Source organism: Marmota flaviventris (genome assembly GCF_047511675.1).
Source record: "Marmota flaviventris isolate mMarFla1 chromosome 5 unlocalized genomic scaffold, mMarFla1.hap1 SUPER_5_unloc_1, whole genome shotgun sequence".
Classification (NCBI taxonomy): Eukaryota; Metazoa; Chordata; class Mammalia; order Rodentia; family Sciuridae; genus Marmota; species Marmota flaviventris.
The window spans coordinates 681,246-695,611 of NW_027287679.1; the positions used below are offsets into that span (position 1 = coordinate 681,246).

The window sequence follows — 14,366 nt, forward strand, 5'->3', positions numbered from 1 at the left end:
TCTTCAGGGAGGGGTGCTCTGGAGACAGGCTCTTCCTCTGCAAACCAAGCCTGCTGCCCACATGGTTTACCTTGGGCTTCCCCTATGGAAAAATGTAAAAATAAATAAATGAATAAAAGAAGCTTTTGGAAGTGTTTGAATCATGAACACAACTACAAAGAATATTGGAGAGAAAAGTCACCATGGAGAGGAGGGAGAACACCTTGTGTACAGCTGAGAAGGGTCAGCAGTGTCTCCTGGGCTTTTGTTTCCTCTCTCCCTCCCCTCCCCCTCCCCTCCCCCACTTCCCTCCCTCTTTTCTACTGATCTTCCCTCTATTTGTTTATTAATTTTGACTTGGTGATTGATAGATATGCATAAAGGTGGAAGTTGCTGGGGTATATTTGTACCAGCATATAGTATAATTCTGTCAATTAGCTTCTCATTTCCTCCCTTTTCCCCTCTCTCTTCCAGTTGCCTCAATTCCTACTATACTCATCTTCCCTTTATCCTCCAAGATCCTCCCCCACCTCTCCTTTATCCTCTGAGATCCTCCCCCAGCTCTCTAGTTTTTTAAATAATTTTATTAGAAATTTATTTTTTATTTGTTAAGTAAATTTATATGAGATACCTATATAAACCCACATGGAGATCATCATTCATTTATAAATTTAAAAAATATATGCATGTAAATATATAACAGATTGCTATGTTGACTAATATGATGTTTGATATTTAGAATATTCAAGTAAAATGCCAAGAGATGATGGCATTTTAAAATTGGTGCCATTCTTGTACAGCTCTAACATATTAGAAGTCCTGGGATTCTGTCCTGTGTATGGGAGTATTTATGGCATATGAATTGTATCTTAATAGTACCGTTTAGAATGAATGCCTTAAAGGTTAAAAAAGTGTTGCATTCATTTAAAACATGCACTACCAATGTTCATTATACTACTTAAAAATATTATAATAGGGATTTTCAGATCTCACCCATCCTTTCTCATTAATATGTTTTCTCTGGTTTTCAAAGCATTGAAATCAGTGAGCAGAAGTGGGGAAGAAGGAAGTTCTGTTTCATGGATGAAAGGTCCCAGGTGGGTAGAGGTGAAAACGCACTCCTTCTAGATGCAAGCTCTGCCTCTGCAGGGAGCGAGTGTCAGGGGGGCTTCTTCCTGAAGAGCATCCCAGAAAGACTGTGAACCTAGCTAGGTACATGCGCATACAGTATCAGGTGGCCAGTGTCTCAGGTTATCAATGAAAAACACAAAACAAAACTTTTTTTTATATTTATCTCATTGGAACACATTATCAAAAACTTTAAAAGCAAAACTGAATTTCTAATATATGTTGCTTAATAAATGCATTTGGCCACTCACATAAGAGTTCTTGCAAACAGCCTGGATGAGCACCACCTCCAGCCCTAGGGGTGCAGTGGTTCTCCTTGGGGTCCTCCAGGAGTCCGCAACCCTCAGCTTCTTGCTTAGGGCTGTGTCCTCTCCTCTGATTAGCTTGGGAGCTCAACTTTGTAATTGAGCAGCCTCCCTGAGACACCCATGGGAGTCCCGGGGACTCTATGGAACACAGCAAGGTGAGCCAGGAGAGCCGAACCACGCAGACAGAACTCTGTTGCCCTGAAGGGGGCGTTTCCAGTCCGTGAAGCCCAGATTCCTGCAGAGGGCGCTCACTGCTCTTGCGACAGAAGAGTCCCCAAACACAGAGAGGAACAGGAGCCTATGAAGACAGAACTTCTGTGAGATGTTCAGAAAACCAAGAGGAGGACAAACAGGAAAATGTGTGGCTGTCTTATCCCACACGTCTTAACCCACGTAACGCTCCACAAGTCCATGAAAACAGGAGGATGACAACCCACCACCATGTGAGCCCCGACGTGGGCAGACAGGCCCCCAAAAGGACTCAAGGACCAGGGCTCTTAACCTCACCCAGCAGGGAAATTAAGATCACCAGTGTTGTCCCCACCAGCGGCAGCGTTTCCAGTCCCACATGTGTCTGTTGGTGTGGCTGTGCTCACACGTGGCCAGGAAACTGGGTCCCACACCCAGGTAGAGGGCGTTGCCATGTCGCATGGCTTTAACCACCTGACCTCACTGGGCCGCATCACCAAAGCCGCCCCAAAGAGCCTGAAGGAGAACACAAAGAGACTAAGATGGGGGCATTTGTGGGCACATTAGTAAATTCAGAACACTCATCTACAGTCAGTGTCCTCGAAAAATACCAGTAATGCTAGTAATAAATGAAGACAAAATTGATCAAACTATAGGTTTGAGCACACAAAGCTCAGTTCTTTCACAGAAATATATAGAATTATTTATTTGCATTGCTTAAAAAAATAAAACAAAAAGTAAAAAAAAAATTAAATTAGGTTAGAAATAGCATTGTAATAAACAAAACAATAAATGGAAGAGCACACAAATGGCAAGAGAAATTAGTGAAATTGAAAATTATTTCATTAATAGAAAACCATAATAAAGTCAAAAGGTGGCTCTTTGAGAAAAAGAGGGCAAGTCTTCAGTGGAATTTATCAAGGAGAAGAGTTAATAGGAAGTCATAACTAACAATGGCAGAATAAAGGACAAGAAGCACATATTATGAACATATTTCTCTTAATATATTTAAAACTGCATATGAAATGCACAAAAATCCCAGGAAAAAAGTAACTTTGCAACAGTGATTTGTGAGAGAATGGAAGCCTTAAGCCTTATATTAGCAATACACCATTTAAGTAGTTTATTGTAATCAGCAGCTAAGAAATAACTGTCTCTGTGCCCCACCAGTCCTTAAGGTATTATTGGGAAATATCATAATTTAATTTAGATGCTACTCCAGTCTTGTTCAAAAATTTTAATGTGTTGATTATAGAGGCCACATTCCTATTAATTCTGTGAAAATGCTATGATGTTAATATCCAATCAAACAAAGGTTAAGTGCTTGGAAGAAAATGATTTCCACTTTGACTCAGAAGAGCTGATATAAATGACCTAGAAGAATAGAACTTGTTGACACTTCTCATAATTAAAGAATAAAAGCCAAAACAAGTAAGTGTATATTTAAAATGAAATTACAACAAAAACACACCCCAGACCGCTGAACCACGTGGGTGGTTTTGAAAAATAATAGACACTGTAAATCTATGGAAGTAGCTATGGGACACCTCCATGGAAGAGGTGAGGGAGAAGCTGGAGTTGAAAACACTGTCTTGCTGGGAATACAACCCCATGGCAGAGCACTTTTCCAATCTGGGCAAGGCCCGAGTTCAATCCTCAGCACCACAGCAAAGCAAAATGCTGACCAACCCTCTTTCCCATCTTTCCACTTCCTGCTATTTTTTGTCTTGGACACGAGGAATCACAACCAATCAATATTAGATGAGAATTGTGGTTCACTTAGCACTGATGGAAAAAGTGCCTTGGAATTGATTGACAGCTCAGTAGGGGTCACTCAGATGACGAGTAGCTGATGACGGATGGACAGACAGATGGTCAATGGAATGCATGAAACAAATCCACTATATGGGTGGCTTTGATATGGATTTGATGTGCAACCACCTGCCTTGATGGTTGGGAAGGGAAGATTTTAATGTTTACAGTTACCATATGTCCAACCCTTTCTCCAAAGCTGATTTTGGGCTTTAGACATGGTGAGTTAAGCCAGGCACACAGAATTCCTACATGGTGCCCCAGTGTGAACCACAAGTACACTTCTTCAACATCCAGCTTCTTCCTCCTGTTTTATTTTACTTTTTGCTCTGTCTCACATCTAAATTGGTTTGTTCTTCCACATGTTCTGCAGAGACCAGCACAGCTGAACAGCCCAGGCACCAGGAGAATGGCAATGGGGACATTCACAGCAGTGTACCAGGATACTTACTGCACCCTGCCAGCAAGTCAGGAGCACAGTGTGCTGACAGCTAAGTCCGCTCCTCCCACGCCCACTCTGGGAGTGCACCTGGAGACTTGATTCTTTTATGTATCAATATCCCAACACTTAGTCACATTTCTCATGTGGTCTGTTGAGTGTGAGTTGTAAGGTGAACCAGGCACTGACTGGATCTGTCAGAACCTTCTGTCTGCTGAGGTTTTTCTTGCTGCATGCAGTTAGGGCAGAAGCTCTCTTTGTGACCTGCTCTGATATTACTGCTATTTTCACTAGTGGCTGCCAGGAAGCAGAGAGGTGCAAAAGGTACAGGGAAATGAACCCTATCAGGTATGACCCAGTGCCCTGCCTCCTCTCATCATGCAAAGTCTACAATGACCACCCAGTGAGTTTATTCCAACCAACATGAGCTGATTAGGTTACACTCTCAATCTAATCATTCCATTTGTAAAATATTCCTTCATTCACACAGCAGCTCTTAGAGGACACTTCATATTTGAACTAGAACATTCTGCCCTGGCCCCCAAAAGCTCATTTTTTTTTGAGGAGGGGAGTACCAGGGATTGAACTCAGGGGCACTCGACCACTGAGCCACATCCTTAGCCCTATTTTGTATTTTATTATAGACAGGGTCTGGTCTCGCTGCATTGCTTAGCACTGAATTGCTGAACTCATAATCTTCCTGCCTCCGCCTCCTGAACTGCTGGGATTACAGGCATGTGCCACTGAGCCTGGCTCCAAAAGCTCATTTTCATCTCACAATGCGAAATGCATTTAGTCCATATCCATGAGTCCCGTAGTTTGAACAGCTCCAGCGTTGCACAAAGACCAACTCCAAGATCTCCTCTGAGACTCCAGGCACACCCATACCTGAGAGCCTCTGTTAAAGTCAAAAGCAAGTTACATGTGTGCAGAATACAATGGCACAGAGCACATATTGTGATGGTGGCAGAAGATGGTATCACTGCCTATGTCCAGAGTTTTGATCAATCCATCAATATTGGAGGGTTTGACCAAAAGCAGGGACATGTTGAATTGGAGTGAATGGACCTGTGACAGCCCCTGTATGTGAATGATGAGATGGTCCAAAGGACCTTCTGTGTGGTGAACTAAACCAGGCTTCAGGTGCTAGCCAAGTGTACCCTACTAATGAGAGTCTACCCTTATAGCTAAGCAACTGAGCCTCAGCCAATCCCGGGCAGAAGGCTGCCAAATACTGCCCACACAGACAGACTCCAGGCTGCACCAGTCAGGTCACTTCCACCTGTGATTTCCTGTCCTGGTGTTTGTAAACGTGGCTCACCACATTGCTGAGTGCTAGGAGACATTTGAGACTGTCTGGTGTGTGAAGCTCCTGGGTCTAGTGCTTTCCTCTTGCTGCAGGAGGCTGTGCCCAGGTGAGGTGCTCTGTCTCTTTAGCTTCTCCTGTCACATTCACCATGGCAGCCAGCATCCACACGGGGCAGCGAGCACGGGAGCAAAGCTGGCTCCGTCAAGGTGGGAGCTCTTATTTCTCTTTAATTTTGTTTGAATTCAGCTGTGAATGTCCAAGGAGGCCACTAGCCACAGAGTCTGCACTGCATCCTTATCGCTTTCCCCTGCCCTTGCAAAGAGGCACTGTAATGGCTGGCTTCTGACCTCCAGGGTGTTACATGGATTCCCAGTACCTTGATTACCATATTTTTAAGATGTATGTTAAAACACAAGATTCTGGACTGATTAAACAAGTTAATATAGCATGTATAAAAGGTGACCCTGAGGCCTAGAAAGAGGCTTCTGGGCTCTCATTTCCTTGGATGGACACCATTCATGTGAGGCCATCAGTCTGTGAGAATGTAGGGACACTAGTCCACATGGAAATCTTAAAGATTTTAATTATTAAAGAATGGCTTCAAAATGTTCTTATGTATTCGCTGTTAGTGAAGAAAAGATTGTGTTTATTAATGTAAGAACTGTGTGATAATGTGTAAGTCCTCATTATTATCATCACTTCTCTATAAATTTTAACTTCTTGCTGCACAATATCAGATCCTTTTTAGTTGATCCAATATCAAGACTGTTGAGCGTGGATGATTATATCACAATACAAAACTCATGTCATATTGGCTACAAATTTTAGAGGCTGATTAAACCTCTAATATGTGGGCATAAAAAGAATAAATGCACAATACTGGTATAAAAATTTTCACATGAATACCAACAGGTGCACATGGTGAACTTAAGGCAAATTAGTCTACAATAAGGAACAGCTGAAAGTAATTCTTGTGACTATCAGTGGTGGAAGAGTTCAATAACTTAGGATCCAATAAAATATCTCAAACTTGTTTAAAAAGTTCATGCTTGCTTAAGAGTCTAAATTCTAACATCTATTTTTAGAAAATACATGTTCAAATGAAGTTTTTGCTTACTTCTTATATGTTATGAAAACTAAGAGTTCAGTACCTTTATATATATACTATATGCATGTGAGTATGTCCACACATACCTCTATGTGCTACTTCTGCACAGAGGGAGGTGTATTGTTCCATGCTGACCCCTCACACACACCTGTTCATACTCTCACCCACCTATTTAATATTTAGGTTCATCTGAAATACATCTTGTGATAAATACTAATTGAATTAATTGTGACTAAGTTCAAAGTAAAATATGATCTGATTGCATGGCTTGATAATGTAGACCTCTGAAAATTATGCTTAAACACTTGTACATGGTGGTTTGCTCCTGAGTTAGCCTATTTTATGAAAGCACAACAGGCAGCTAAGTGGAAACAGCCTACTTCCTCTTGCAGAAGCATGTTTGAATTATGAAGGATTAGTGAAATGTTGACTTTTCTCACTTACTCTAGCCATTCACACCAAAGGGTCCTGCCTCTTCTTTCTGGTTAGGAAACAAAGCCAATCAAGCCCAGTGCAATCCAGTTGGATTACCTGATAATTGCATAAACACACTTTTCTTCCAAGCACAAGTGTCCTGTCTCCCCAAGAACTCCACAGGCCCTGGGCACTCTTAAAACCAACCACCTGAAGAGAGTATCTTCAGGACTTAGAAAGTTTACCAGAGGGTGAAGAGATGTATTTCTCATTTTATAAAGAGATGCATTTCTCATTTTATAATTGCTTCTGCTCTCAATATTAAGAATGCCAAAAACGTTCTTCTAAGGTACCCAAAATACATATGTGTTTGTGTGTGTAATTATAAGCTCATAGTCATAGACTCAACTCTAATTTGTATTGATCAATGATACTATAGCTCATAATCTCCATATTAAATACTACAACGAAGTGGCAAATTAGAAATATCTTATTTATCTCTCTGTTATTTTTCTTCATTTTAAACTTCTGGCTCATAACTGAAAAAAAAAACTTTAATATTTTCAAGTAGTTGTTCCTTGACTTCAGTGTAGTTGACCCCATTTTATCTATTACATTGAGGTTGTATAATTAATTGTTTCAAAATATGGTATATCCTTGAGCCCAAATTCTGAAATAAAAATCAAGCCTTTGATATAAATCCTCTCTGTGCCTATGTTCCAGAAAATGTGCTCAAAATGACCATTTTATTTCCCTGTAGGCTGTACTGAGGAGAAACATTGCTGAGATTTTTAGATTAACATTAACCACCTTTTCTAATTAGGTCATTTCAATCAGAATCTTCTCTCAGGCCAACTCTTTCCTGACTGAGAGTCTAGTCAACAGCCAGAATAAAAGAAAATTGAAATGTACTAAACCATCTTCCCTGGACAGAATGGAAGCTTCGTCAGGCTTCTGACATGCTGGCTGGGGAAGCTGACTGGTCCCCTGTGCAGACTGGCTGCTCCCTGGCTGCCCTGTGCCTGCTGTCCACCCTGCAAGAAGGCATGCTGCTAAGAGCAGAGGGAGCCAGCATGGCCATGAGATGATCTCCGCAGCTGCCCTATCTCGAAGGCTTGAGTTCTGGAATAGGCCACAGGGAAATGTGTGGGAAACTGGTGTGGGAATTGGATTATTGCTTTGCTCCTCACAATTATGGGGAGAGAGACCTCTGCCTGCACCGACCTGGTAATATGGAATCGCAGCCGACATTCACTGCAATGAGCCGCTTCCCATCCCGGAATGCGATCCAGTCTGCAGAGTGAGCTCAGCGATTGTGGTGTCCAGAATAATCCCAGATCCGGATGGCAGAAAATGTAGTGACCTAAAAGACATTTAAAGCTGTCAGTGAGTAAACACACACATAGGTAGATATTTCTGAAGTTACACAATCAACACAAACACATTTTATAGTATATTTTATATACTCATTACATTTTCAGTATAAATTATGCAAAAATATATTACAGAAATAATAAATGTTCTGGGGAGATAATTATCCACATGAATGTCCTGTTTCAAAGGTCTCAAAATTGGCTGAGGAAACACAATGATATCATGAATTAGAATTTAAAATGATAAAACCTGAAAAGCATAAAGGAATTTTTCCATTCCATGCTGCTTTACTCATTAAAACAAAATTTTCATGATAAGATTTTAAAGGATACAATTAATATGTTTTCACAATTAATTCAATTAATGTGTTTTAATTAAAACTCTAAGGATTATAAACAAAATGAAAAAAAGACAGTTTGGATAGGATCTCCTTTTCTAAGACGGACTCCTGGTCACTATATGGGCTCTGGTTGTCCCAGGGCCAGGCAGCAGACAACCAGCGACAGCCCTTTGCCTGGGCGCCCAGGGAATCCGACTAAGCTCATCTGCAGTAAGTAGCCCTTTCCTCCTGTCCCGGCTCCCTTCCTGGCAGAGACCCCCTTCCCAGCAGACCTTGCCAGCAGCCTTCTCTGCTTTGCAGCTGTAAAGGACAAGAGATTCCCTTTTGTCCATCTGTCACCTGGTTGTGAGCCACCATTAAACTGTATTGAATCCAATGAAGCAGTTGGTGGTGTGGACAGGATGGCATGGCCATGACCTCTGTTCCTGGGTAGCCTCTCTCGGGGGTCTTCTCTCTGGTGCCCTGGTCAGTTCCAAGCCCTGCTGGTGCCCTTGGGACAGCCTGGTGCCTGTTGCTGAGCTGCTTCTTGAGTTCGCCAGTGGCTCCCAGCATTCTCCTTACCCAGGCCTGAGTCTTGAAACCTCCCCTGCTCAGGCCTGAACTCCAGGGTAGACTCTAGACAGCTGGGGTCCTATGTTAGGACAGGACACGAGGGCTACACCTTAGTATAGGTCTGGGCATTCCTGTGTGTGTTCCTAGTGATAGCCTGGGTTTGCTAAAGGCCTATTCCAAGGTCTCTCACAATTGAAAAAGCACCAGAATTCATTTTAATTGACAAAACATAAAAATGTACACTCATGGTGCACAGTGTGAGGTGTTGTCCCACTTTCTCCTCTCGTGCTTACTTTTATTAAGAGTACCAATTTATCTGGTGTGTGTGATATGGATGACCCCTTTGGAGGAGGGTGGTGGTGTGCTCCCCCATAATCAATCTATAACTGGTAACCTTAGTCTCACGGCCACCATCAGGTGAGAGAGGAGCCCATCTGTTACCATTGCTGCTATACACCATCTGCTCTTGACAACCTTGTTCCTCCACTCCGTAGATCACCTGCCAACACTACACAGCTGCTGAGGTGCTGCAGGACCTCCAGCCACTGTGCCTGGAACAGAGCAACAGAGGTCATGGCCACGCCACCCTGCCCACACCACCAACTGCTTCATTGGATTCAATACAGTTTAATGGTGGTTCACAACCAGGTGACAAATGGACAAATCCCACTGCATGCCAATGCACAAAGGGACTGGAGGCTTTGCAAGCAGCAGAGCTCACCTTGCTGTTCCCAGGAGAGGTGATATATCTCTCCAAATGCAGACCCCAGTTCCAGGGACAGTAGCCCAAAGCCCTGGAATGACAGGTGCTGCTGCTGATGCTCTTACAATGCTCTCCTTCCTGTAGTCACCTAGAGGGCACACAGAGTCATCATGTGCACACTGAACCCCAAAGCCAGAGATGGGGCAACTAGATCATAACAACAAAGGAGCACAAAATACAGGGGAGTAAACACATACCTACAGAAATTAGCAGTTACTAACTTGACCCAGCAGAATATTCAAAAGTTGTTAAAAGATTTGTAAAGCAAAGAAATAAAAGGACCCTGGTAGCCTTTGTGCTCTGTAACGTAGGTTCAGAACTGAGATCAGCATTTGTTAAAATGCGTAGTTGATGGAGTTTCATGGTCAGAATTAGTACTGGGGTTGAACTGGTGGTTGCACTTGCAGACCCTGCTGAACTGAACACAGAGCTCTAATAGTCCTAGAGAAACAGCCAAGAGAGGCGTGAAGGGAAATGGGTTTGCCTTACTGTACCTGCAGCCCTGCAGCTTCCCACAGTTAGGACACCCTGGCCCTACAATAGCCCACTGTGGGCTCAGCTGCTCCAACACAGTAATAATACATGAAAACTAAACCAGGTCCTAGATACTCACAACATAGCTTGACCTTGAGATCTAGCAGACTCCAGTTAAAGTAGCTGATCCCTCCTTGTAAGTTAGAACTGGAACTTTAAGAACTAAAATTCATTGTACATAATACCTGGTTAATGAGCAAGGGACTATTCTCACTGCACCTTGGTAAGAGCCCACAATTGCCTGAAATCTGCAAAAGGTCAGTGCTTAATTATATTACATTATGAAGTCCAGAGGCAACCAGCAAACACTTTGCTGTCATGGATCTCACTAATGTATCCTAGTCAGCGCTGTCTCCACAGCAGGCAGCTGCAGATAGTCCACCTCCACGGCTGCCCCACACACTTACTTGAGGCCCCTCAGTACTCAGCCACCCATCATGCTTTGGTTCATAGAAACAGACGCTCAGAGTCTCAGCCCACCAGAGACACCCTGATTACAAAGTGGATCAACCACGGGCCTCCTGTCCTGTGGAATGGGTGACCCTCCCTGTTTTGAGAAGGATACCATGATGCTGGCTCAGGTCACCTCTCCTAACCCCTTGCCCCACACAGGGAGCCCCTCTGTAGGAAAGGAATGACTGTCAAAGAGAAAGTGCAGGCTGTGTGTGTGACACTGCCACACATCTGAAGTGGCGAAGGTCGGGAATCTGCTCCCTTTCACCCTGTACCCAGGATGCCCTTGATGAAGGATGAGTTGCTAAGGCCACCACATTTATCCATGCTTTTACAGATATATTAGCACTGGACCTCCTGGTCAACAACTGTCCCTGTAATCACATTCATGTTGAGCTGTTTCTTAAGGGCCTTCTGCTTTAGGACAGTGTGCTCTGGGAATCTCTTTCCTCTCAGAGTGTCAAAGTGTAACCCAAGGTCTTCCATGTTTCTGCAGATACCAAGAACACAAGGTCAAGCTTTGCAGGACACTCCCTGCCCTTCAGATTTGTGGACATTACTGACAATTCCTCAGACACATGTCTTGCTTCTCCAATCACACAGTCCTGAGCCCTTACAAACACCACTCAGCAGTACCTCCATTCCCCTGCTGGGTCTCAAACAGCTGGAATAATGTGTGGGCTACATAAGGACAAGTGCAACCCTAAATGGGTGTCTGTCTCACCCCTGGTCGGCACCTCCCTTATAGCAAGCTCCTGGCTGACTCTCACCTCAACTAGGCTTTCAAATTCCTTCCCATCTCCCTTTCCTAGGCTTTCCTGTGAGGCCTTGGTGTGTACATGAACTCTCTCCCTGTGGACCTGAAATAACCCCCTGTCCCTTCTATATTCCTTCCTGTCTGCCTCTCCTGAGGAGGCCAGTCCACAGGCTCACACTCTTCTGGTCCATGTTCCTCACAGCCTTACCCATAAGCTAGATTTCCGCCCTCCTGGTGGGGTGCATTTGAGCTTACGGTGTCACCACTTAACAACCTTTCTCGCTATTTAGTTATAAGTGGTGGGTATCTTATCTGCGCTCATTTTCTCTGATCTCTCCAAGAAATTGAAATTAGTTTTCCTGGGGCATTTCCACAGACAATGTGGGTCACCAAGACAGGAGACAGAAAATCCACTTTCTCTGATCTCTCCATGGAATTGAAATTAGTATTCCTTGGCAATTTCCACAGACAATGTGGGTCACCAAGACAGGAGTCAGAAAATCCACTGAGAAAATACCAATTAACATTGCAGACAACAAGGAGTTCAATTCCATATCCCAGAATCCAACCCTAACCTCCCACGAATGGTGATTCTGGTGGAAATCAGGCAGCAATGCGTGGCAAGGGCAGCTGCACACCCCTCTGCTCACATTCCACCTTGTTACCCCTGGTCTGGGTGCTTTGATTGACAGCCAGGAGGCCCAAACCCTCCAAGTAGCCATCATTTCCCACAAATCCACATGAGTGCTCAGAGCCACATGACACCAACCTTCATCAGAGTTATCCCTGCAGTCTGAACACTCATTGGTGGACCTTCCCAGTTCAACCATTAGGCAGGTGAAAGGCCAAGGGTTAATTGGCCAGTGAGCGGGTGACCCCAGGTTGCTGCAGAAGCCCCACCCTCAGCCCAGATGACCCCAGGTTGGTGCAGAAGCCCCACCCTCAGCCCAGATGCTGCACTTCATGAAACAGAGAGTGACAGCATCCAAGAACACCAGAGGGCAGGGAAGGTCCTGTGATTAAAATCTGTCAGCAGCATGCACCCCTCTCTTCACCCTGGGCAAGCCCTCCACTACCCAGCCCTCTAAGATTGGGTCCTTTGGTTCCATCACGTGGTCTTTTCCCTGCATCCCTCCAGATCTCCCCCATGATCTCTTTTCCTGTTCCTCCAACCATGAACACAGTCACCTTCTCCTTAATGACATGAATACCACTGCACTTCATATGTGCGTAACCAAACAACTAAGTTACCACATCTACCATATTGACCAAAAGAATACACCATGATATCATTATTATAAAAAAAAAACAGTTTAAGCAAAGTTTCTAATTCTACCAAGATATTGTTGGAGACACCAGAGATTCAGGTGTGTTTTCTTGCACATTACTATGGAAGTGAGGGCACTGGGCTGCAGCTGCCCCACAGAGACCCTTTCCTCCAGCCCCTTCCTCTTATTCTCACTTTCACATTTCTCATGACCAATGTTTTCTTTGCTGCTTAGGGCACCTTGTAGCCTACTCTCTAAAAGGGTCCTCTGCTATGCATACCACTCAAATGCCTCAAGTAACCACATTCAGAACCAGTGTCTAGACACCAAGGAGCAACACTAACATGGCTTCTGCCTGAAGAATCCACACTTTCCTGCTCAGGGATATTGCACAGCATGCCTTTCAAGAAACTCTGGATGCACTTTTTTATCTCTGGGGATTCCTATCTTCCGTGGAGTGGACCTGGTTACTTTATTAAACTTCAATATCTTCCACTCTGTAAAAAAGCGACAACAAGAAAAAATGCACAGATACTCCAAGGACTACATTCCCAGGGTTGAGGAAAATTATACTGAAGACACACCAATTTATGTCTTCAGTTTAATATAATCCAGGACCAAGACATGAAAATTTCTATGAACAAATGAAAGCCCGACAAGAGAGGTCTATAAATGGCATGCAGGAAGCTGCTCCATCTGCCTGTGTGTCTGCTGCACCTCCCTTAGTCACAGCCTAAAGGGGAAGCGAGGAAGCCCAGGAAACAGAATGCCCACTTGTTGGAGGCAGAGAAAGACAAATTACATGCAGGGGGCGCCAGCATTTCTAAGACCAACTTGGTGGAGAGTTTCTCACCAGAAAGCCAGGCATTTGAGGGATACATTCACGATGATCCCATCAGACTGGACTGACGTGCCAAGACAGAACCCATAAACCAGCCAGACGATGACCTAAGTCAATGACGATGCTCCTACTGGAAACGTTTTTAAGAAATCAAGATCCCACCTAGCACAGATGACCTATCAGAGTGCCAGTCCGGTCATCTGTTGTTGAGTTGGTGGCTTTCCTCTTACTCAGAGATGATATCCATGGTATGAAATGAAGGGCCATTAAAATTAGTGATATGAATCCACCTATAAATTGCCTAAGTAGTAAATTTAAACAAAATCTAGCTTGCAAATTAAGCCTGATAAGTCAAAACTTCACAAAAATTCTGAGTAGAGAAATAAACAAAAATGTTTAAAAGTATAAATGAGTTCAAGAACATGTTAAAAGAATGATAAAAATCAACAAGTAAAACAACAACAATAACACTTTTTTCCTCTTTCACCAAAGTGAAACACCCTGTAATTAGCAGAAAGTTCTCACTGAAAGGTGTAGGTGAAGTTAAAATACATATGTAAGAGAATTGGGATAATCTACTTAAGAAGCATTTTTACCAAAAGAAAATATTTTCATTATTTTAACAATGATTGTAAAATTAATGTATCTTCCATGCAGCAATAAATTAATACCAAAAATAATTTAGAAATTCCACTATCCTGAGAAAATTACTATGAACTATTGTCTTTTACATTTATAGTTATTTTTCTATTGTTCATACCCATGAAATCATACCCATATCACTTGCTTCTTATTTAC

The 14,366-nt window shown here is 43.2% G+C and overlaps 1 pseudogene; it reads left to right on the forward strand.

Moving 5' to 3' along the window:
- Positions 1–5,312: 5,312 nt before the first annotated feature.
- On the forward strand, positions 5,313–13,687 carry LOC139703639 (T-cell receptor-associated transmembrane adapter 1 pseudogene; annotated as a pseudogene).
- Positions 13,688–14,366: the final 679 nt, after the last annotated feature.